The 26,381-nt window shown below is 39.5% G+C and overlaps 1 protein-coding gene across 10 annotated transcripts in view; it reads left to right on the forward strand.

Annotated features, from left to right (window-relative positions):
* The first annotated feature begins 452 nt into the window (after positions 1-452).
* Positions 453-26,381, forward strand: part of ZBTB38 (zinc finger and BTB domain containing 38) — a 141,653-nt gene continuing 115,724 nt past the window's right edge. For 2 of the 10 annotated variants that reach the window (XM_032118935.1, XM_032118936.1), the window contains exons 1-2: positions 24,936-24,954; positions 26,045-26,110. The gene's annotated coding sequence lies outside the window, so the exon portion shown is untranslated. Of the gene's footprint in view, positions 576-3,745; positions 4,807-6,968; positions 9,078-10,118; positions 11,378-13,147; positions 15,696-18,576; positions 19,209-20,405; positions 20,577-24,886; positions 24,955-25,399; positions 26,111-26,381 lie in introns of those variants that run through there. The other 8 variants (XM_032118938.1, XR_004241975.1, XM_032118939.1 and 5 more) reach the window with 8 other exon arrangements.

The following is a 26,381-nucleotide window of genomic DNA, read 5'->3' on the forward strand; positions in this document are numbered from 1 at the left end:
TATTCAGCTTATATTATTACTGGCCTGACATTTCTGCTACTTTGTATCTTTTAATGTATTTCTTAACAGAAATGTAATGCGGCCGTAATGAGGAGCTATCATTACTTTAATGAGGCTTCCTGCAAGGAGCAGCCACCACAACGTTTTACTGTCCCTAAAAACAATAATGTTCCGGCGACTCTGGCAGCCCCTTCCCCCGCCATCCCGCTGTGGGGCCGCTGTGGGAACAGTATTCCCCGCCATCCCGCTGTGGGGCCGCTGTGGGAACAGTATTCCCCGCCATCCCGCTGTGGGGCCGCTGTGGGAACAGTATTCCCCGCCATCCCGCTGTGGGGCCGCTGTGGGAACAGTATTCCCCGCCATCCCGCCCTAGGGCCACCGCTCCACCAGGGCGCGGGGCCGGCGGGGGCGCCATGGCGGACCCGCCACGCCAGGGGGCGCCGTGGCGCAGAGCCGGGCGGCTTCAGGAGGGGCTGCTCCGGGAGGCGCCGCGTCCCGGCCGCGCCCGGGTCGTGCGGGAGCTGGAACCGGGAACACCTTCGGCCGCAGTTCGTGCCGGCCAGGAGCTCCGCAGGGTACGCCAGGTGCTGATGTGACGTGACACAGCGGGCAGGCGCTCCGGGCGGTGGGGGTCGGGAATTACGCCGGTGACACCAGCACAGTGGCAGCGGGTCACGCTGGGGTCAGACACCTTACGGGTTCTGGAAAATTAATTATTTGGAAAAAATACTTTTTTTTTTTTTAATATTTATTTTATGTATTTTAGCTAAGATCCATCTGCTACCTCCGATGTAGCAAATTAGATTAAAAATATTTTTTAAATCCTATATTAATTTCTCTCATGCTATTGCCAGTTTATTGAGGTTTTGATGGGCAATTTAAGTAAGGCCACTATAATGGAGGCTTATTGTTAAACACATAATTAGTCTATATCCTTGAAATTCTATAAAACTTTGCTGCACTAAATAGCAGCTGTTAATGCTTGCTGAGTATCTTTAACATGCCCGATTCATAGTACTTTGCAAATCATTAAAACATGACATTGTTCCACAAACAATACCATGTGCGTCATAGAGGAGCCAAGAAACACACTGGGAGCAGACTGCCGGGAAGACAGGAAATAATGAGCTCGTCCTCTGACCCCATTTTGATGACTCTTTGACCCAAAAAGCAAGTAGTGCTTGATAGGCAGGCAAGGCGGATAGTCGGGGCTTCTAAGGAGGTTACAAATTGCATTCAGGAAACCTTAGAATCTCTGTTTTTCACATCAGGCTCAGAAAGCTATCCATAGTTTCGATATTTATTGAAATACACCTGGCATCTGTTAGGAAGGAGGGATCCTAGCTGTCAGCTGCACTATTCTGAGACTAGAGAATACTGTACAGCAAGTACACACAAAGTCTGACCTCTGTGTCAAATTACCCTGGTCTTTCTCCCTGCAGTTCTTCTGGAGAGGTGGGGAAGCTTCTGGGTCTCACCACTGACCTTATCCTCACCTTTTCAGAAAAAATGTTGTGGACTAACTAGGAACACTACTAAATCATGAGCTCTTAATTTTCTGTAGTTACAACAGCTTTACAGAACCAAATCTAATCTTACCCTGCCAATAGCCAACTGCAAACCCCCATTACCTTTTGTAGGCTTAGCATCAAGGCCCTTGGCCTGATTCTGCCAGAGCTCCAGGCAGTTTTAGATAACTGTTCTCACAATATCATTTGTCAGACCAAGGTTTTGGCTTACACAAGATCAGAAGGAAAAAGAGTTATAAAACGCATTGCCAAGTCGTGGTTCCAATAGGAGAACACAGGGAAAGAGAACTGTTACTAAATCTTTTAAATGTTACATTATTTTAACTAATTTCACCCTCAATGTTCTTCACAAATTACTGGAATTAATCTACAAACAGAAGGAAAAAAACTCCTACCCATTAGTAAAAAATGGTTTTTGAAATACTTTAATTATAGTAAGTAATAAAATAAATTGGAAAGAAGCCTGTATTCTGTGAATGTGTATGCTGACCATTAAAAGTGCCAGTGGGTGTACACAGACTCTCATGAAAGACAGAGGTTTCAATATTCCCCATTGCCCAGGACCAAGGTCACTCCAAGCTAGTACACGACACTGATCCTGCGGTGTTAGATGAGTGTGTGCTGAGGCAGTGAGCAGGACTTTTCACAGCACAGTGCATCTGGGGCCAAAATCATACAGAGCATTTTTCTAGGGCTTTTTTTCTCATGTTTAGAGAGCTAGATTTACATTTAAAATCGCGGCCTATTTTAAGTTTCTTGGTTTTTAATATATTAGAAGTCTGTCCATCTGCTTAGTTCTTTCTGAACTTCTGGCCTCTTTCAGATGTTTCAAATTTGACACCTAAGAATTGAGATGCTAATGACTTCTGATGGAGTGTGTTGTATTGTTAAATGTATCTTGATGTGTGTGTTTCTTAGTGCAGTTAATAATTTTGCTTACAGGTAGCTGGAGTGGTCTGCAGCTGCTCCCCTGAAATCTGTGGGAGTCTTTTAGCTTTGACGCCAGCATGAGCTGGCTCTAACCTAGAGGCCATGCAGCTGGCTTTTACCATAGTTAGCTGGGTATGAAATAATTGTATTAGTCAGAACAATGAGGAGGCAGAAGCAAAGCTGAAATTGAAGCTTTAAGGATCTGACTCATTCTGTTTCTGGCACAAGGAGGTGCAAATTGCACTTCCTGAATTTGCTGCACACCTACCAAACCCCAATTACAGCACACCCCAAATGTGCTGTGCTGTGAAAAGCCCTGCTCACTGCCTCAGCACAGAGACATCAACTAATTTGCTGTTGGCAGCTGCTGTTTGTAGGATGTTAGCTGAAAGATGTCTGTATGTTGCTGCAACTCTCCTTACCCGTTTTGCAGTCTTTGTTCACTGTCACTCAGAGAGCCTGGCTTATAGTAATGGTATCCTGAGAATCTTCAGTTGGACAATAACCTGACAGAGCAGGGCCCTCTCTGCTGGTCATAAGCAGCATATTTGTTTTTTCCCTCAGAAACAGCAATAATTTAGCTTCTCAGATGTGTCCTATCTGTTCCATCAACTAGAATAATTTTATTACCCCAATTCCATACAATTATATCCCCCCCAAAAAAGCCCAAAGCCAGCAAGCCCACCGTGGCCTTGCTGAAAGCATGTTGCAGCCCCTTTTAAGTTACAAGCCCTGTCTGAGAAGTGTCAACAAAATGCAGTGGGTTGTAGCAATGTGAGATTCAGCAGGTACTTGTGCATGGAGGCAACCACAAGGTACGCTCAGCATGAAGAACCAGCCAAAGGAAATTCTGCCTGCTGATCTCTGGTGGTTGGAGCAAAGGAGGAGTTTTCAAGGACAAGTCAGAGAAGATGGGAGACACATTTTTCCCAGTGCCTATGTCATTACACAAAAGGTACTGGTGCAGATACCCCTGGCTGCAGCTGTTTTCTACCCAGAATACCAGCTTGCAGCTACTTATTTAGGACTGTTATTGACAGCTACTATGGGAGAAAGGCTGTTGCCATTCTAAGGCTTCAGACCAAAATTTGCATGAAAAATATGGAGGTAGTTTGGTTGTTTCACCCATGTTTTCCAGGCCACTTATGTTTTGTTTCCACAGTTAAAATTCACTATGTATATTAGAGATTCTCAAAAGTGATGAAGAGAGTCCCAGGAACGATATTTCATTAAAGGTGAGTTAGTTTTTCAGTTACATAGTTATTTATATATATTTATTTCTACAGCACATAGAAGATGTTGTCTTGACCCTCCTGGCCTGGAAGACTATAGGTCTCCATAAAAACAGCAGTGATTCAATCTCAGATGCAGAATTGAGTAATAAGCACCAAGAATGGGTAGTGCTGACGTAGAAGGAGGTATGTTCACTCAATCTCACCCTTCATCCTGCTTGTCTATACTTACCTTACTGAGTATTGACCTTGTAAGAATCAATCTATTTCCCATGGGCTATTCTGTTCCCTATTTCTTCTGATATTGCTTCTAATATTCCATTATTAAAGCATTTTACAATATTTATTTCTGAAATATCTTTAGGCATTTCTTAAAAAATTTTTGAAACAACTTTGAAGTCTTGCCTTCGAGCTGTTTAAGTTGGCTGAAGGGACAGCTGAAGTGAACTACATGCAATTAAATAGTTTACATAATTCATGCCATAAGAAAAATATCAGAAGATCTTTTTTTTTTTTCTAGTCTACCTAGGTGGAAGGAAGATTTTTCCAAAGTAATGTTTTCAGAGAGGAATGCTAGAAAACATATTGAGAACCCAACGAATATTGACAGACTGATAAAATATCATCCCCAATAACAAAAAACCAAAAAGACAATGACTGTATATGTTCCCTTTTCGGTGAATCAGAGCAGCTAAATCGTGTGCAATGTGTCTTAGGCCATTAACAGGTATTCTCTTTACCACAACTAATTAATTAGGAGAATGACATTCTAAGTAAGGGGAGCTGAGATTTGGTACTTCTTCTGTTTCTGTAAAATTTTAGGCCACAGTAAATCTATGATAGCTGTGAGGTTATTGTATTTATTACAATATTTCTATTGCTTGCTATTACTGTTTTCGAGCCTGTGATGGCATAAAAAACTGTAAATGCTTCTAGAAGGACTATTATTCTAAATATGTAATGACATTCTAGACATTTGGTTTCCAAGTAACTTCTCTATTTTAGCTTCTGTTTAATTTCCCTTCTTCTTCTTTTACAATGAGCAATATTTCAGCAACACAGAGAAGGAAACAAACGCAAGAAGTACTCCAATTTGAACAGAGACAAAATACAAGGTAAGTTAACTTTCTTTGAATATACAGTCAAGTTACATCATATTCCTTTAATTATCACGGTTTGATAGGCATGAGTGTACTGCTGAAATGGATGTTTTATCTGTTTTAAAAATTAAGTCTGGGTATTCCCTACATGAAACTCTTACCTGTAAAGGGATGAATTTGAGACTACAGTTTGTGTTACGCTCAAAGAATAAAACTATACCCAGTAGGCTAAACACCAAAAGAGTGGGGATACACCAGATCATTCTTCTCAGTAGTAAGAAAAACTATTTCTGGAAAATATACTTTCATATTTAAACTCCGCAAGGTATATTTGAAAATTACTCTTGATATTTTTCAGTGAGTCTGCACTCTAAGATTTGAGTCATGTATGTCTTTAAATATTGCCTCAGTAGGTTCAAACTTATAAAAGTTTCCTACTTCTGAATTATTTTTAGTTCATCATTCTCATCCTTTAAGTTCAGCATGTCCCTATACTTTTTTTGTATTGTGAAACTTCTACAAATGATATTTCTTAAATTCGGGAATTGATTATTGGTACAAAACAAAAATACTTTTGAATATATCCTATCTTCTTAACATTTTACCTATAGCTAACAATATTCTTTCTCATGAATCTGAATAAAACTGCAACAGACTAGAAAGCGTTCAGCATCAATTCCCACACTTCCATGTTAAACCAGTCCTGTCCTATTGAAACCAGCAGTACGCTTTGGCTTCAGCGGAAGAGAGTCCATTATTTTAGCTAGTATTATACATCATTTTCTGTAACCATGTGGATAGTTTTTTCAGGGTAGATTTAGTCAGCTTTGTGGTATTATAGACAGTTTAGAAATACCTTATCTAAACATCAGTCTGACCTGTTAGCAAGTGATGTCTTCCTAGCATCTCACATTGCAATCTACATTTTTCCTTGTTTGAAGCCTCTCTCATATCAGGATTACAGTTAGAAGCAGGCCAGAATCAGAGCAGCAGGCTGCTCATGCAGTGTTATTTGGGATGAAATTCACTTTCCTAAATAAAGGCTTCCAGTGCCTTTTAAAATGCCCTGAGTTACCAAAGACATCCATATGGGGCTGTCAGATGTTATGGGGCTGTCAGAATAAGGAGACCCTCATTCTTCTGAAGCACAAAGGGGTTGAAGCGTGTGACACCCTATAGCTGCCAGGTTTTAGGCACTGTCAGCAGACAGTGTAGAGTCAGTACTGTTACAACTACCACCACTGCTGAATGGGGAGCTCCTTCTCATGTCACACAGCAGCATCCCTGGCTGCAGGAAGGGCCACCCAGGCTCCTGAGATAGGGACACTTCAGACACAGCCTAAGACGTTGGTGAATACAAGGTCCTGGATGCCAGATTGGACTGCCTCTCTTGAGAGGGGGGGAGTTTGCTTCTGTTGGGTGTGTATTCTTTTTGATTTGCATTACCAGACCACTTCAGCCACTAAATATATAAGTATTAAAAATCCTTTTGTTTCCACAGTGACTAAATATTACTTTCAGATTATTAAATATTTCCAAATATGTTTAGTCAAAATTAGTATGGAGTTTTGAAAGTCAATGAATGCAGCAATGATAGAAGATAGTATAAGACAGGTTAGAGTGGTAATCTGATTTTAATTTCCTTTAAACCTTTCCTAATTTATTTATCAATATAACATAATATAAGCAGTGCCTGAAATAATACAACTAATATATAGTGGGTTTCTTATTTTGTGTAAATGCTAAAATGAAAGAATTTTACTTCTATAGATAGTCTAATTAAAAACTCCAAATGAAGTCTGTGATGCTTTTAAAATGAAGCTTGTAGAAACATTGCTGATGCACAAACAGGCTTCACTTCCTATCAAACTCAGTGTTAATGTTCTTTAAGCTTCTGTAATACTGGAAAATCTGCAAGATGAAGACTTACATGTGTTGTGGGTAAAGACTTGCGTGAGCAGGTCTCATGACTCTGTTACAAAAACTGTAAAAATTCATAAATTGAAATTTTACCACATGCCTTGAAGACTGATCTAAATCAGCATATGGATCTAAACTGCAGAGAAGACCCTTTAACCACTGTTTTCTTTTGCCCATACACAGGAAATGACCAACGGATAGATGAATAACTAAGCAAAGCTTTCCTTATTTATGCACATATAATATTGACTTTCTAGGGCCCCTGACAACCACAGGACTCAATATAAATTGTTGAAGTAGCTAAATGCGCCATTTGCTAAACAGATTATAGTAGGAGACCAGAAGGCTGATTTGTGATATTGCAATGCACTTTGAAAACAGCTCCAGACACCAGTATTGACACTGCTGAACTGCAGCTCGGTGAGTGCACTGTACAAACAGAAGGTGGTCTGTGTGGAGTAGTTTGAAGCTTTGGAGCTGTAACTCTGAAGTGATGTGTTAATATTAACAAGTTGACAGGAAGTGGTGACTCAGCCCCTTGAAGGAAAGCTGCAGTGACCAGCCCCTTTTGCTTAAACAGAGAAAAATAGTAATATCTCTCTTTTTGTGAAAAGCTTGTACACATGCAATGTCTGTCCCTGATACAGTCATCAAAATAAACTTCCTATACTCTGTATTTTTCCACAGACTTTTTGGAGCCCATTTTAAATAATTTTAAAATTTAAATAATTTTAAATGCTTATCTCTTCTCCATGTGCCCAAAGGCCACACATATCTATGGAGACTCTATGTTACCATCTTGAACCATGCAGAGGCAGTAAGAGATGCTGTCTCTCCCCCATTCATATGCTGTTTGTATTCAGAAGTATTCTGGAAGAAGAAAACTGTAGGTGGACTATGGAAAATCTACTGTAGGGTTTTGTTAAGACAGAAACTATATGTGTTATGGCTTGATGTTACCCAACAGCCAAGCACAGGCTGGTCTTCGTTGTAATAAAAATGAGGTCACCATGCTCTTCAAAGCAGCCTGGAAACCTTGTCAGGAGGAAGCCTAAGGCTAACAGCTGAGTGACAGCTGGCCATGAGCAAAGTGAAAGCTTCCACCAAGGTTGTTATATGACTTTTGAAAGCAGAACTTATGCTCTGAAATTAGCCAACTGATTTGGAAGTGCTTAAACTGTAGTATTTGTGTACACAAGTACTTTCTTAATTGATGGTCACACAGAAAAACCTGAGACTCTATAATCATTTACAGCATCCTCCTTGCCTCTGAAATATCTTCTTGGGTTTGGTTTTTTTTTTTTGAGTGCTTGTCTCTGTTCTCAAGTATTAAATTCAGTCTTCTCAGTAATGTGTACTTTAGTCAAATGCAGGGAGCATCTAAAGATGCCTGGAAATCACATAAAAAGTAAATTAAAAGTTACCTCAAGTAAACTCAGCATTTAAGACTGCATTTAAAAGATTCTGCATTTATATAAAATTATGAAAATGTTAGATGTTGGGGAGGCATTGAAATATCAGAAATACAAGTTTCTGAGACAGCTAAACTTCAGTGGAGAACTGATACTCGCAACAGAATAGTTCCAAAGATTTTGTGCACATAACATTTATACTTATATTTTTTTATATGTGAGGTTTTTTTAAGTTGCTAGTGACAACTGGCAAAGTCAATTTGTCTTTAAATGAAAAAATAATATCCTGCTGACTAAAATTTTACCTCAAATACCATGCAGAACTGACATCTGTTTGGATATTTGAAAACAAACATTCAGCACAGATTATGTTATATTAAGTGCCAGATAGACACAATCAGAATGAACCTTGCTTTTCTAGTAAATGTAATACCCATGAAAGATTCTAGAGTGGTTTTGTAGGCTAATATATTTTAAACATTAGGGTTATTGTATTGCAAGTTTATTTCTCTGCACTACCCATCTTGCCAGTCGGGTGACCATCAGGAAGGCTCAGTGAGCAGCTTATTCTCTTTATTTGTTTGTTCTTGCTTTGCCCCATGAAGTAGTATCAAATAAATTGAGAACTGGTTAAATGGCAGATCTCAGAGGGTCATAATCAGTGGCACAGGGTCTAGTTGGAGGCCTGGCACTAGTGGTGTCCCCCAAGGCTCAGTATAGGGCCCAGTACTGTTTAACTTATTCATAGTATTGTTTACTTACTCATCAATCACTTGGATAGATGCCTCCTCAGTAAGTTCACAAAGCTGGGAGGAGTGGCCGATAGTCCAGTGTGCTGTGCAGCCATTCAGAAGAACCTTGACAGGTCGGAGATGGAGAGATAGGCAGAGAAGGACCATCTGAAGTTCAACAAGGGCAAATGCAGGGTCCTGCACCTGGGGAAGAATAACCCCAGGAACCAGGACAGCTGGGGGCTGACCTGCTGGAAAGTGGTTCTGCAGAGAAGGACTTGGGGGTCCTGGTGGACAACAAACTATCCATGAGCCAGCAGTGAGCCCTTGTGGCTAAGATGACAATGAGATTCTGGGGTGCACTAGCAAGAGCATTGCCAGCAAGTCAAGGGAAGTGATCCTGCCCCTCTACTCAGCCCTGGTGAGGCACATCTGGAGTGTTTGTCCAGTTCTGGGCTCCTCTGGACAAGAGAGACATGGAGCTCCTGGAGCAGGTCCAGTGGAGGCTGCAAAGATCATGAGGGGATTGGAGCATCTCTCTTCTGAGGCAAGGCTGAGAGAGCTGGGCCTGCTCAGCCTCAAAAAGAGATGACTCAGAGGGGACCTCACCAATGAACATGAGTCTCTGCAGGGAGGGATAAGAGGAAGGACCAGGCTCTGCTCGGTGGTGCTGAGCAATAGCACAACAGGCAGCAGGCAGAAACTGATGCCCAGGAAGTTCCACCTGAAAATGAGGAAGAACCTTACTATGCAGGACACCATGCACTGGAATAGATTGCCCAAAGAGTGTGTGGAGTCTCCCCCACTGGAGACATTCCAGAACCATCTGGATGCAATTCTGTGCAACATGCTCTGGGGTGAACCTGCTGGAGTAGAGAGGTTGGACCAGATGACCTGCTGTGGTTCCTTCCAACCACATCCGTTTTGTGACTGTGTGATCAATTTACCTATCAAAAATGGTTTTCAAACAATCCTTATTATAAGGATACTTTTCATTTCCATACACTCTATATTTACCTGTTCACTAAATGACCACCAAAACAAGAAAGTTAAGGACGTGCTTTAGAGGTTCTAGTATGATATTCTTTGAGCCATGAAAACCAATATATCACATGTAAAGATTACAGTAAAATCATCTACTTGTGTGCAGACAAGCCTGCCTTATTGTGAACAGCTTCTAATCATGCTTATGGCTGTGGGAAGAAATAGCATCAAGCACACTGTACAAATTATGATACCTTTGGGTTTTGCTTTTATTTTACAGGACCTGGGAATTGCCTTTAAAGATCATGAACATGTTTAATAATTCATCAGAGGGAAAATGCTCAGTATCGTACATATAGAAAATGTAGTAAAAACCATTCCTTTAAACAGATGATTACATTGTTATTACTTCACTTAGGTTGCTAATACCAGAGATAGTTTGAGAATGCTTTCAAATGAAGAAAGAAGTGCAGTATTTTCTCCTGTGCCATGACCTGCTCTGTTGTTCCCTCTTCTGTGACCTTGGCGCAATCTGTTAAACAGTACAAATACTTAATGTGAGAACTCCACAATTTGTAATATGGACAATGTTTGAAGTACAAGGAGAAAGTGGCAGAAGACGTTTTCCTTTGATGGCACTTCACCAGTATCTTGCTGAATATGCTGAGCTTCGTAGTATTTAACACCGGCGCACTCAATGAAACACCAAGTCATCATTTGTGCTTGGATTATAACAAAGCTTAAAGCTATTTGCCTATTACTTACAGAAGGCAAAAAAGAAACACCTCAAGATACATTCAAAACAGAATCTCGTGGCCAACTCTGCCTGGAGCTACTTTTGTCAGAGCAGCTGGAATTGTTTTAATTGTAGTTCATATAATCATCATTGTAATTGACTACTGCCTCTTCTGCAGAGAAGAAAAACATGATGGCCATTCAAATAGCTAAAATAAAAAGGCCAGAAAAACTATCAATATTCATGGACTGCAGTTGAGTTTGCTACTTCTGATAAAAGCTGTTAGAAGACACCTTAAAAACTATTTTACAACCCTTCTTATTTTGTTATTTGCCCTGTGTTTTAACATTGTGGTTTATGGTCAGTGAAACAAAGAGCTGCAAATCAAGCCATTCAACAGGCAAATACTTGGTGCACGTACTCACCACATGCAAACACTAAAGACACAGCAGCTATTTAGTTTGCTGAGTTAGGTGCATGATCTTACATGTAAAACTCTAACTTTCCACCTTCTAAGAAATTATGATTGTCAGCACTGTAAAATAAAAAAGAAAGTCTTAGATACTCCTGCACAAAGTGTTTTTATGACACTGTTTTCATATCCTCGTTATTATGACCCTACTACTATGAAGCTTGCTATGAAACAAGATCAAACAGAAGAAAGAATATGACTTGGCATGTGAGAATGCTGCAAGTTTGCCAAATGAAATCTAAAACAGGATTTATTTTAAAAGAAATGAAAACCTACTTTCACTGGTAGTAAAAATGATGATTATAGAGAATACAATGGAATCCATCTGAAGGTAACTATTGTTAGATAGGAAAGTAACAGCAGTAGAGTAAACTCCAGTTACAGTCTTTCCAAATGAAAAATCAATTTGCAGAATCAAGTTTCAGAATAGTTTTTAGTATCTGAAAAGATGTACACTATTTTGTCTTTATTCATTACATTTAAAACACTGAAGTTTTATTAAGATTTTAGTGAACTACCATGTTTTTGGTGAATTTGTCCATTTTACTGTTGAATTCTGAAATATGTCAAAAATAGGAATACTAATTCTTTTTGTTTATGTATTTAAAGCAATGCATTATTGACCTAAAACCGCCGATACACTGTTCTTGTAGGACCACTAAAATTGCTGTACTTGAAGGAAGGACATGCATATTTTTTTACCTCTTGCTTCCCCATTTTCACTGTATGCCCTGGAAAGTCTAGAGGTTGCCTTTTAGAGTAAGGTAAAGCTAATTAAATCTTTTGGGATTTATTTTTAGAGAGGCTACGTAGACATAGAAATCTGAAAAACTAGAATAAGTGTTAATTGAAAATTTTTCCAGCATTGTCAATCCCAAAAGATCATTCATAAGTACATACACCAGAAAATGAATTGACAGCTTTTAAATGATTATAAAACTAAAGGAAAGTAAATCTGGTGTTCATTTGCCTTTTAATGTTTAACTTCTCAGGGTATGTTTGCTTTTAGCTTTGATATATATCTGTGACGCTAAAAATTATTTTAAAATAAATGCTAATACATTTCCTACTAATAGGATCCCAAAATCCTATCCCAAAATGCTGTGATTAGAAAAAAAGTTACATTGTACTTCAGGGTAAAATTTCAGTAACTGCTGCATTACTGTACCATTCACTACATATTGACATGCACAACTTGTGACATTTAAATTTGAAAGCCGTGGCGTTGTGTACATGGTCTTATTTTTGCAGCTCTAACAAGCAGATGAAAAAGAAGGAGAAAACCCTGCTTATTTAGCACTGAGTTTAGATGAGCCAATGAGATCCCTCTTTGTAACCTGAAGTACAAAAAAAAAAAAAAAAAAAAAGGGGAAGTATAAGCCCAACCACTTGCCAATTTCTTCTGTGGTCAGGCAGTAGATAAGCTGTTTGCAGCCTGCCCGTTGTTTTAGCTTATCACCGTCGTCATAAAGCACAGCACAGTTTGCACAGAGAGTAAAAACTAAAGCCAGCTGATAATGAGTTCCACTTTGGAATGAGCCCTGAATTTTAGGTATGATGGGAGAAAAAAGTTTTCTGCGTCACAGGATAGCACAGAGAACGATATCCAGGTAATGACTTGGGAAGCAGAACTGGCCTGAGGTTTGTGTGTAAGCAGAGCCCTGCGCGGAGGCTGCTGCTGCCTGGAGCCGCCCAGCGCTGGCACTGGTGCCGTGCGCAGCCACCGCGGGGCCGGGGTTGGGCTGCTGTGCCCGGCCTTTCCGCCCGCTCCGGGGCCGCCTTGCTCTAGTGCTTGTTAAAATCAAGAGATCAGTGAAGAAAACGTCACAGAATGTCAGGAACAACACAGGATGTCTGATCTGTACATTCACAACTCCTGAACAACTCTTCTAGAGATGTAAACATTGCAACATCACTGAATTGCTATGTAAAAATATGAAAACAAACTATATTAATACCATAGCTCCATGTTAGCAATGGAATTTAAAAATTATTTCAGACAAATACTAGAAAATAAAACTACTTTTAATTATTAATATTTTTTTCATCATAAATAATTTGAAATCTTGCTGCTTTTCTTATTTTACCCTGTTATGCCCAGTGTTGAATCAGAGGAGGAGAGAGACTAGAAGAGTCCTGCTACAGGGAGGTGGGGAAAGTCCAAGCTGACAGGTGGAAAAAAGTGCTGTCTCTGTGAAGACTGGAGTAACGTGGCCTGTTCTGAGTATCACTTAACTGCATTGCAAATACAGGACCAGATTTAGAATAACCGCAAACTGAAACCTGAATAGTGGTGGAAACAACCATCTCTACAAAATTCTGGTAACACAAGTTGAGCGATCGATGGGGTCTCTCTTCTGAGTGTCTTGTTCACAAGCACTTGTTGTTCTGGCAAAAAGCCCTAGGTCCTAGATATCAGGAAGCAGTTCTCAGTTTTCCCTTTCTATGGCTTCTTTGGAGTTACAGGCGCAGGAGCAGATGGTCTGAAGTTCAGTCACTAATGCAGAATTATGGTGGCTGTTATAAGAATAGTAATTTTGGTATCTTTTAAAGGCAGAGTTTGCAGTTAAATTAAATTCCAGTTGATAAGCCTTTAGATAATATCAGATTTTATGCAGTTTAATCATAGTGAGATGATTATAGACCACAAGCTAAGCAACCAAAGACCTTCTCAAAGAAATATGCTCAGCATGTTGTATTTAACAAGATACTAAATATTCCAGAATCATCAAATCCTTTTCTCCAATAGAGCTCCTCCTTAGAAAAGTAAGAGGTAATGCCAGTGGAATCTTTGTCAAGTAGGCAAAAGCTAGTGAGGGATGTAACTAATTTCTGACTTTCTCCTTACCCCTCATGAGAGCTCTAAAAAGCTCTCTTAAGCTACTTTCACTTTGTTTTTATGTTTTAAATGCACAATGCAGAATACACTATTTTGTCCCTGCTCTTCCTCTGCATTTGTAAAATGGACACTGGTTTGTTTTATAGAAGCAGAGAACCTCAAAGAGCAGCAGCAGCCAACCTGCTCACCCACAGTGAGTAACCACCGGCTAAAAAACGGCTGAGAACTGCATGCTGTGTAGAAAAGACACACGGAAACCAATTGTCTTTGTGGTGATCCTTTTCCCTTCAGTGGATTATGATTGGTATTGCTGATTAATTTGTATATTCTTCACTGTTAATAGAGAGGATATCTTCTGATAATTTATACAGAGGATTTCAGAGTGGTGACGGCTGTTGGTGGTTATCATTTCAGAGAATGTAGACAGGAACACCTTGGAGTGTATCTTCAGGGTTGCCTTCTGTGGTGGTGCATCCTCCCCCACTCCATGGGCCACACTGTCATCTCAGAAACACCAGTTAAACCTTGGCCTTGATGAACAGCACCTGGACTAAGCTCCTCTTGATCTTACCAGAAACACTGTCGGCTCCTGTTTTTCAAAGAATAGCCTTGGAAAATTATTTTTCGTGCCTCAACTTGCTTGGAACAACATTTTTATTATCAAACTTTAAATGAAAGTCACTGACCCTAATTGTGTCCAGGATGGAAAATTACTATGACTAAAGCCAAGTCTCCTGCAACCCAGTGGTCCTAAGTGAGACCCTTTGAGCTCTCCTGGACCACAGCAGGCTGTGCCCAGCCTCTCCCCCGGAGTGAGACATGCATGGAGCAGGTGAACTCTCAAGTTTGCTGTACTTGGAGTACCTCTGCCAAATACTGCCAACGTATCAAGGGAACACTCATTTGTGACACCTTCACAACAGATGTTCTACAGTCCTGCAAAGCTTTTCAACACTTTCTAAGAAGGTCTCTCAGGCAATGTGGTTCTGCCCACATGTAAAGATAGGTTGGGATATTTTACACATGTGGATTGAAAACAGTGATTTGGTCTAAACAGAGATTTCACATCAGTTTAATAGGGCAGCAGATAAATTCTCTTCTATAGGAGCTGACATCTGCCAGCAGTAACTGCAATCATGGGATTGGTTTTCCAAATTTTAGATTTTTCAGGAGAAAGCATGCTTTTACGTGTGTTTTTACCTTTTTCATGTTCCTACTCAGACATAAAGCTGGCATCAAGTATCATGAGTATTCTCTCTCAGTGTCTTCAAATCAAAAGGTGATAGGTTTAGGTGATACATCCTGTTTTCTGTATTTGCAAGCACCGTGAGTGGTCAGGTCTCTGACAGTGAAGCACTGTGCTTTTCAGTGCATTTTTCATTGATAACAAAAATCCTGGAAATCAAGTTATGCCCTTGCTGGTATCTGCTCAGTCTGGCTTCCTAGACCTAGAGCCCAGGACCATACCGACTTCATGGAATTTGCAGTGATGTAACAGTTTGAAATTCAGCTTGAGAAAAAAATGAAATACATTCTCAGCTGAGTAAAGAGAAGTTGGACTTTCATTATTACTTTCCAAAACAGATTCCCTCACAGTTAGATGTTTCCAACAAAACTGGTTTGCACATTGCTGGAAAAAGATTTTGTGATCATGTTTTGCTTGTATTGTTCTGCTTTGTCAGTGTGGTTCAGAACACAAAGGCTATTGTTTAAAAAAACCATGAATGTTAATTTGCATTCCATTGCTGGGTTATTACACAGAGTGTGGAAAAAAAACAAGCTCTGATTCAAAAAAAAAAAAAAAAAAAAAGAAAGACATTGTTTCTTTTTCCCTTTCTTCTTCCTTGTGACTGGTTCTCCTTTATTTTAATGTTTCTGGCCCAGACTATGCTCTTAGAGACAGTGAGTGTCTTCTAGTACTTGTAGGCCACCACAGCGGTGTCTATAGAATAGACTATTTCAGCTGGGAGGGACCCACAACAACCATCTAGTCCAGCTGCATATAGATCATCTAGCAGAGATACATAAACTAAAAACTTAATTCCATAATGATGTTTGTGAGCAGTGACACTTGCAATACACCTGCTCTTATATTAGGAGGTAATTGCAGTCTGAAAATTCCTATCTGTACTATTCCAGAAGACTCTGAGTGTAGCTTCACAAGTGGGCATAGACTCCACTTTGACCACACTGCCACATCTACCATCGTCTATTGATTCTCAGCCCTGAGCCACACATTCCAGCCACCTCTGCCACAGCAGTGTGGGGAAATAACCTTACCAAAAGAGGATTGGTTTCCTCCTGAGCTAGTCTGACTCCACATGCAGCCTCACAAGCACTAAGGCTAGAATGAGGAGGGTGGGAGGAACAGGACACAAGCAAGAGGAAAGAATAAGACTGTCAGGACCCTGATGACACTAAGAAGCCTTTATTGGCCTCCCCCACAGCCCTACCCGTGGGCCCAGAGGTTCTGTTTACGTTCAGTACCTATTTCTACCACAGCCATACCTGTGCCTGTGTATGTAGGTCCTGTTGATCTAGGCATTGTGGACTGTTCTGACCTCAGGCCTATGGACTGACTTCCCAGCCTGACCTAGGCTCTCTCCTGTCACTGTTGTCCTGCCTGGGGATCACAAGGCTGGGCCACTTCCTGGCTTGACCTCAGCTCTGCTCTGGCATCACAGACCTGCCTGTCAGTCACAGGTCTGTGTCTGACCCTCACCTGCAGACTGACTTCTCAGCCTGACCTTGGACCTGCCTCATTGTCATGAACTTTCTTGATGACCTGGTTTGACCCTGGCTACCATCCTTAGCCTGCCCTGCTCCCTTACGTCACAACAGGAGGAGGGTGTCTAGTGAGCTACCTGCTCTGCTTGCTGCCACCTATCTCCCTGTCCCTAGGGAGCGGCCAGCCTTGACAAGGACCAGGCACTGGGAGCAGTGTAGTCTCTGCCAGGCTCCTACCAGTTTAAACGAATTACAAGGCAGGTGCGAGGAAGGTGGTGTCAGTTCTTCCAGGAGCTGCTTCCCAAAAGAAGCAGTCATGCCACTTCCCCAGCCACAGGTTATTTGTTCCCACCCCTCTTCCCTGTGCCAGCACAAGTGTTTGCACAGCAAGGCAGTGAACCAGGACAAACAAAAGTGATGCAGCTGGTTCTTGAAGGAATGGACTTAACCGTTTACCTGGGTCAAGAACAAGCACCTCGTGTTGAGAAGAGTGGCTGACACAGCCTCAGACTCAAGTGTTTGTGGAAACCTGGAAGATCACCAAGATTAGGGATTTTACTGTGATCCCACCAGGTCTGGGATCCCAGGAATTTGTGTGATTTGCCTGGGCTGAAGCAAGCAATTGTGCATCTTCCTTTCTGTTACTACCCAAACTAGCTCAGCTATGAAGGTGCTGCTGTAATTACATCCTGCAACTAGCAATGTAGATGGATCTGTGGTTGTTTAGGTCTTTCTTATATAAGCAAAGCAACAAAAATATTCATCTAGACCCAAAGGTCCCGGGCTCAGGGTTTACTTTCAGTTCATACTGAACAAGGAGAGGTCAAACCAGAAGTTTTCTGTGCCTGGCTCTGCCTGTTCAGTTGTGTGAGGTTGAGCCCCTTCAGTACTGATTGGCTGTTTTGGGCTCTTCTACTCCTCAGCATTTTGATTGTCCTTTCCAAATGTCATCTTCTGTCAGAATCAGCATGGAAGTAATGTCATGACTGGTATATCTGAACCAGCAGTGTTCAGATGTTAACTTATGGAATACTTAAGGCACTAAGTGAAATCTCCAGGAAAAAGCTCCCACCACTGACCATACTGCTAGCAGGGAAGATTGTGGTTAGCTGGAAATGGAGAATAAGCTTGTGCTGCAGTTGATTTGCTTATGTCTGTAGTGTTCAGCTCCTATGTTACACTAATTTAATTTTTATTAAATGAGGAAGAAGGGAAAGTTTTCATATAAACTTTTCATAAAAAGACAGAACTGCCCAGTAAATAAAAGGCATATTCAGAATAAGCAGGTAAGAAACCTTTAAGAAGATTAATGAAAAGAGAAGATGGTAATCACTAAAAAATTTCTTCAGAGGAAAATACCTTTCATTAATTACTAGTTACTCCCTGTTGGATATTCATAAGAGAACATTTGCTTTCTTCTGCTATTAATGATGACAAGTCTGTTAAGGACTTAATTAAAATTGTTTCGGGACTAACAAGATACATTTGCAGAAAGATTGTGATATTCTAGAAACTGATAAAGTTTCAAAATGTATCAAATATCATGGGCATATTGGGAATCATTGAAAAGGCAGTCTAAAGAGTGGTAAAACCAAGCAGGCACACAGAACAAACTACCAGTGTTAAGTAAGTAGCAAATGATGAATGGTACAAAGGGTGGAAGAAAGGCTAAGGATTATTTTTGTCTGAAATAGAGTCTCTGATGCTTGGTAAAGATGCAATTTTGTTGCACCTCTTTTTATGAGCTACAGTAAATCAGACTAAGATTAATGAGTGCCAGATTAAATGTTTTCCAGGATATTCAATACTAAAAGGAAGCCAAAACAGCTTTTAAATGTTTGGTTGGTTTGGTTTGTTTGATTGGTTTTTTTTTCCCAAGAGCTGAAAGTATTGAAGGAAATTGGAATGGTACTTGGAAAGACATTTTATTATTTTAACTGTTTTGTCCTCCTTTCTATATCCAGCATGATGTTTTAAAGAAAGTGGATACAGTTATGCTGTCCTCTTTTTTGAAGTCATAATTGATGTGAATAACACAGATGACTGATTCAGGCCTCATGGCCATTATTTAAAATACTCTCCTACTTTTAGGTATGTACTTGAGTAAACCAACATAACCAGTAAGAAATTCTTGGTGTTTATATGAATGATCTTGCAAAGGTCCAGTGAGGATTTCAAAGTAAAAGAACAAATGAAAGAAATTTACCTGCTGTAAGTCCACAGCAACACTATTTCCTTACTGGTGAACACTTCCTCACAGCAATTACGTCATGGTTTTGGAAGTCTTTTATAATGCTTGTATCTGACATCCCACTTGCATTTGTCTGTCAACAATTCTGGGTTGGAATAACCCCCTTGTGCACGTGGTTCTGGGTTCTATTCCTGAGTGAATCACTTAACCTCTCTGTCTTTTTCTCTTTCCATCCATAAAATTAGCATAATAATACTAATTCATCACAGGCTATAGTTAGGCTCAATTAATGTTTGTAATGATCTCTGAGATTGTTGGATAAAACATGCTGTAAAAGTGTATTATTATTGTTAATAGAGCCTTTTGTACTTTGGCACTCTAATAAAGCACTACCATTGCTCACCGGCTCCTAAAATTTCATTGAAACTCCTAAGGACTTAATGGGATACAACTTTCTGTTAGTATGTCCATTTATCTTCCTGACTCATTCAAACCATCAGAACAGTTTCAGTTCTGCGAATGGAAGAGCTGTGGAGTTTGTGCAGAGAAAAATTATGTAATTTTGTAAATGATCTAGGACTGAAAGCTTTTTAAACAGGCCCTCATTTACACTGACCTCAGTTCTGGCTGAACTAGTTCAGACTGCAGAGAGCTGTGATTTGTAGAACAACTTTCTTAAAATGAGGTACCTGTCTGGTCAGGACAATAAATAGTCATAGCTGTGGAAATTATGGCAGTGGAAGAGAGTGGGAGTAGACAAATCTCTATCTATACCATTGGAGGAAAAGATCAGGAGTCTGGGGTTCATAGTTACTGCTTTTGGTCTTGGTTACACATACCAGGTTAACAGTTGGAAGACAAAGGCTTAGAACTCCCCTCCCATTTGTCAGGAGCAGAGGAAGAAATGAAGGAACAAGATTCACAGCTGGACTAGTTGGGAGAAATTGTTTGAGATCTATTGGCCTGAAAGAGCAGCCCATGTTTAGCAGCATAATGGACAGCTGAGCTCAAGCATGTGAGCCTGAAATGGATTTGTTGGTTGCATTGGTTCTACATTTGTAAGACTATTTGGAGCTGTGAGACAGTTATCTATACGCATGGGTTTTAAGCAGTGAGATTACTCTGTTATGCGACATTTTATTTTATCAAATGCTAAACAGCTTTTGTGGGACTTCAAGTATTTTCTCTTCTGCTGACATTCTTCAGCTTCCTACCTCTGCTTGTTCTGGTACTTGTATTATTCACAATTGATTTCTTACTATTTTTAATAATGAGAAATGTGTGTTATTCTCATCTTGTTTGTTCTTCAAAGTAGCTGGACAGTCCCTACTAAAGCTTTATGGAAAAAAAAAAAAGCAATAATTGAGATCATATTCACAGACTGATTCTTCTAAAAGTCATATGTTCCAGAAGTATCTTTAATCACTTGTTTATAAAAGAATTTTTTTTTGTGATTTGAAAATGTAAAATGGCTGAATAGATTTTATGTTGACTACTTTTAGAAACTTCCTTTTTTTCCAACCTAATTTTTATTGCCCTTCTTGTCTACTGTCTAGTATTACTAAGGATGATTCAGATAAAATGACTGTAATCTCTCTGCAGGATTTTGTGTGACTCAGTGAAGCCTCTTTCCATATCAAATCTTTGAGTCTGTTTCTCTAAAAGAAAAGTTTGCCCCTTAAAACTGGAAGAGAAGAAATAGGTGATGTGAATATGGATAAGCTGATCAACAAAAGCGAGTTGTGCTGTTTTGTACAGAGAAAAATAAAATTGGTAAGAACATAGTAAATTGTTAAAACTACAGTACTTACATTCACTAATCATGTGAATTAGCCAGGAGTGATAAGAGACAGATATCTGAAACCTTTGTCATAGTGTCTGGCAGCAGTTTAGAAAGCAAGTAGGGCCTTAGGAAGTAGAATTAGATGGAGAGACCATGCTCGTCAGTAATTAAAACACTATTCAGAGAAAAACCAAGACAAAGCCACTTGTTATTGCTAATTACTCTGAGTGTCACGTTATACAGAAATACAAAAATATAACTGTAAAGGTGACTGCAAATATCTGTAAAGCTATCACTTTCTTCAGATTCCATGGACAGTTCTACAGTTTTTAAAGACATTCACTTTGCCATTTGTTTACAGTGAATCTCAGGTGTTCTATCCTTAAAAATTTTATAGTTTATAGAGTACCAGACTATAAGTGGCTGTTAGAAGCATTTTTCAAAAAAACATCCAGCACCTCAATTTGTCTTAATACGTGACATGTCTGCAATCCTTCAGTGTAGGAAAACCTATGCTTTTTTTAAATGCATATTCATAACATATTGATATGATGGAGTATCTCTGAATACATTTCATAATATTCAGTTACTTGCTATTTTTCTAGATTTTATAAAAGGAATTGCCTTTAAATGCTGCTCTGCTTTAATTCAGTAGTGCTGGAAAAATCTCCATCTAACAGGAACAGCAGGAGTCTAAACTTGCATCTTAGATCACTTAGATACTATTTTTGATGGCCTGTTTATATGAGTGTGACAATTAAAAATGAAAGTGTGTAAATTATTCACAGGATAACAAAGAACAACGGTTTTCTGTCCCAGCAAATAATGGCAGACTTTGTAGCCATACAGAGACACGGAATTGTGGGAAAGTCTGGGAAAACTGTCAGCACTCAACTGAGTTAGTCTGTATCCTTGGGGCAACTTAAGCTAGATGTGTACACAAAAGGAAGTCCAGGGCATGTTGGCCGGAGCAGGCATAAATGTGCTTTACTTTGGCTCTGGAAAAGCAAACTCTGGAGGTTCTACCATCAGTCCTTTTTTTCCTCCCCCGCCTTGTTTTCTACGTCCCAATAACAACTAGTGGAGGTTTCAGTACTGAAGAAGGCAACTTCTTCATGTAGGATGTAGCAGTAGGAGTTTGGATGGAAGGCATTTGAGCAGCAGGTTAATTACTAGGCTCAATGTCTGGGTATATGGATGCTTTCCAAGTGTGTTAGGTCAGAGAACTTTAGTTCATGATAAAGGGTGTGGGTTTTTTTCTTTTCCAAAAGAACTCTTAATTTCAAGCTGAGGGCTCATCCACAGTGTGTTTTATGCAATGGCTCTAGTGGAATGAATAGACAAACATAATTGATGCAGCTAAATTCAGAGGCTGAAGGAGTTGTTCCAAGAGCAGGTTTGCTGAAAGGCTGTAGCCAGTTCTGGAATGTGCTTTTAGAAACACCCACCCTGGATTCCCAGCTGTGCTTCATGTCCCCTTGTCAATGCTTTGCAGGGATGGTATCACCAAACAGTTGACCACAGTTTCTTGAGGGTCGGGGCTGATTCTGTCCTTTGATTGCTGTGTGCTGCTCATTTATTTGACAAACAATTTTAAAGACAAAAGAAACAAAACTGTAAGTACTAAGGTGTGAATGAACCCAAGTGTATGTATGTTTGTTCATTCATTTATTAAGCATGTTCACTACTATTAAGCAGAAGTCCCACATGCAGCATGTCTTCTATATAGCTGGAGGCACAGTTTAGTCCCTTGGTCCAGCTTGGGCCTGTGTCAAAAAAAGACAGAAGTGAGATGATCCATATAAAACTAAAAGTGTTTGTCACTTTTTTCTCAAAGCCTCCTAGTCTTCCTCCAGATATTTACTGCTACAGGTTGCTGCTTGGCAGAGTTCCGAGACTATCAGACTGTCCTTAGAGTTTCCTTCTTAGGAAGACAAGGCGTGGCAATACTTTGAGACAAAAATCAGTAAAGTTTTAGGGACTTTAAGTGAGTCTTTCTTTCCACACTCTACCGCCTTTTGCCAAATGATCGATGTGGAGGACTATGACTTTTCCTCTGAAAAACCATATACCACAAGGAGGATGCTCAATATAAAGTGATGTTGGAACTCTTCACTCCTCACCAGTTTTGATAAGCTATAGTATGTGAGGAGAGATAAGACGTTGTTGCACTCAAGTGGTGATAAATAAAGGAAGAGGAAGCATGTTTACAAGTAGGATGCTTGAAAGTGGGAAAGGCTGCAACACAAATGGCCTGTGAGATCCAGCATAGATACCAGAAATAGGCTCACTTTAAGCTGACTGAATTCAGAACCAACACAAGCTTATAGCATGGACAGAGATAGTCCTGACCCAGCAGACACAGGGAGTTTTGACGTAAGGAATCCAGTGAGACAATTCCTTGGAACTGTAACAGTTTAGGCACAAATCATGTTAGACTTAAATCCAAGTTGCTGACTGAGAGGTAACATACAATATTAATATATATGTCTACCTTGAAAAATTGGACTTACTCTGTGCAACATACGAATGCAATTTTTAAAATTTATTTATTTACTATGGCATGTATTTTGCAACTGTAGAAGGACTTAGAAACTGATTTCTGAGCTGAAATGATGTTGAGTCTGAAGCAAAATCATTGCAAATCTAAGCCTGGAAAACTATTACTAAGCACTGAAAATGGCCCATTAAAGAAAGAGGTATGCATAAAGATTTGGACAAGCTCAATTCCCTGTTCACTGTGAGATGTTTATTCCTCTGCTGCGTTCACTTCCAGCAGGTTTTTAATGTTTCTTAAATCACACAACCCAAATCACCTTGCTGTGTCTGCCCCAGAGCACTACTTCTCTGGGTGAATGAGAATGCTAACTTCAAGAATGCAGGAACAGATATATTTATTGTGAGACTCCACTGAAATCAGTCTTTTGCCGGAAATCATTGTCTTTAAACAAAACTACCACTTGCTTCTGAAATAATAATATCATACTTTAACAAACTGCTCCATATAGCCCAAATCTTCCCTTCTTGAAATCTATAGGAGCTTTGCCATGGTTTTAAACTAACATGACAATATATATTTGACTAAAGAGATGAACATAAATAAACCTCAAAATTAATCCATATTTAACATTTTTAAATTGGATATATGGTGGCATGTATATAATCAGACAGTTCATACTTTAAAAAGCTCAAAACAAACAAAAAATCTAAATAAAGGCTTGCTAAAATCCAACTTATTTCGTAATCATGCATTGGAATAGCAGTTGTTTTTGCTGGTCTGATCTGCCTTTCTGTTGGCTGGGTTCCCTTTCTGTGACAGATGTGCTATTTATGGAAGGGGATTCTGAATATTTTAAAGCACTGACTGTTAGGAACATCTCATTCCCGGCCTTTAAAATGAAAGAGAACAAAATGCCAAAAAACTTCACAAAGAAAAACCTCCACATTAAATAGATACCTATTTAATCATTTAAAAAGAAAGAAAAAGGGGGGGAAAAAGCAAAATTAGATTGTATATTTCTTAAAAAGAAGTGAATACATACGTACAGCAGCCTAGTTTTGGCTGTCCAACATTTTCTGATTTAATACAGTACTTGGTATTAGTCTCCACTTTTAAAAGGAGGTGCTCTTTTGAAGAAAAAAAAAATCATCAAGTGCACAGGTTCCTAGGGAAAGAATATGTGTTTGAAAATTTGGCTGCTTTCTTCCTCAGCCGTATTGGCAGGTCAAATGAAAGATAGCACTTCTCTGGACAAATCTGGCCTCACAAGGAGCTGTTTATTTCTGCAGTTGGTCAGAAACCATCTATATTTACTTATACATATGGTAAACAATGGTTACCTAAAGAAATCTTTCAGTGAAATATTTTCAGAGCTAACACGTTAATCTTCACAGTTCTGTTCTTGTGCTGGGTATCAGCTTGAGGTATTTGCAGGCAGAGAGATAAAGAACTGAGAGAAGTCACTGACATGGGGGGGGATTCTGCTCTCTAAACAGGTAGATCTTATGATTTGTTTTACTTCACCTGATGGTTAAGCCTTCTGGGAAGGTAATTCAGGTTATAGTAAACTGCAGCATGGTTCTCTCATTCTCCCTTTGGAGACAGAGTGACAATGAAAATAGCACCAGTTTTGCTTATTAGGCATTTTTTTAAAAAAATCAGATTGGCAGTTTTTGATGCTTCTCTCTTTGCATATTTTTCATTATACATGCAAAATATTTTATTGTATTTTTAAGTTTTGCAGATGATAACCCTTTTTTGAAATTTACACAAATCTAATTTCCACAATTACTCTTGCAGTCTCTGCAGAGGGTGATACCAATTTAACGTGTGCGGCTGAACAACGTGCATGCTATTAATCTCAGAAGGTAACAGAAAGACATTAAGTAGGTGATGTGAAATTTTCTGTTATCATTATTGTTATTATTATCATTATATTTGCAGCTCTGGTTTTATATTTTAAATTTTTTTTTCTTAAAGACGACAGCACTTCAGTATCTGCATTGACCTCCATGATGTCAGAATGTCATTGTGCAACCGTAACTAAGAAAAGCTGCCGAGAAAAAAAAACAACAAAGGAGCTTTGCGTCTTCCAAAAACATGAGATGTGCATATACAATATGTAGCATTTTGGAATTTATACTGTGGTAGTGAGTTGTTGCTTTCAGTTTGATTAGAAAATCATTGTTTCATTTTCCTTGCTTTGACAGTGAGTATGCTTGCACGCTGCTTAAGTCTTCTTAGTGTTATCTAGGTCAGCGTACTTAGGATAGCTTTTATGTTCTGTAAGTCTGACAGATACCATGCTTGACAGACATCAGCAGCAAATTTTGTTTTATTTGTTATATCTGAGGATAGAAAAATATCTTAAAACGAATCAGAATGGTATACCACATAGCACCTACTGTTTCTGCATTGCAGATATATTTAGCTCTAACACTGCTTGTGGTTAACAGGGTGTAGCGTAGACACAGACAGCTGATCATGCAGTCAGACCCGGTGCTTGTGTGGTTTGTCAATACTGCTCAGGATTCTGATGGACTGTAAAAGAGAGAAAACAGAAAGGAGAGAAAAAAAAATGTTTTATTTTTCTAAACATTAGACCTTTAGCTATGTTATTTTTGCTATCATTGGCTTTTTATTTTATTTTTTAATTCTGAAACTTAAAAATTAAGAAAGCACAGCAAATGCATCCAGGATTTAATATGTGCGACGTGAAATCTTTCTGCATCAAGAGGATGTTGCTGTAGTGGATGCAGCGTTTCTCCAATAAGCAAGAAGACTGTTTTTTTTTTCCTCGGCAGGCGACTCAGCCATTGCACAAGCAGATTTTGATAAGAGTTTGAAATGCCTACTACTGTATCGTTGTAGAATTTGGAGTTTGCTAACAGTGTTAGTGACTGGAGCTCATCTTGCATCACCAGTTGATGACAATTTTCTTTGTTCCCTCCCACCCAGTTGAACCAAGACTCTGTAGCTGATATGCAATGTCACTTACAACATTAATCAGATACTGCATTTAAGGTGAGCTGTCCCTTGCCTCCTCCCTTACCAGTGCTGTGCTGCAGTATGTATCTTACTCCTGCAAGCCTAAAATGGCAGGCAGGATTAACGTTGCTTGTGCTGTGTGCATGCTGTGTATTGAATTCATTATACTGTGCCTAGTGTCTCAAATGTGAGTATGTAAATGGTCTGTGTGCCATGCCATGCAGTAGTGAAGACTGGTTTGTGCTTCATTACAGGCTTAGATATTTGAGCATCACCTTAAGAATTCTTTTTTCATTTGCAATGTGGT

This window comes from Corvus moneduloides, chromosome 10 (assembly GCF_009650955.1).
Source record: "Corvus moneduloides isolate bCorMon1 chromosome 10, bCorMon1.pri, whole genome shotgun sequence".
Lineage (NCBI taxonomy): Eukaryota > Metazoa > Chordata > Aves > Passeriformes > Corvidae > Corvus > Corvus moneduloides.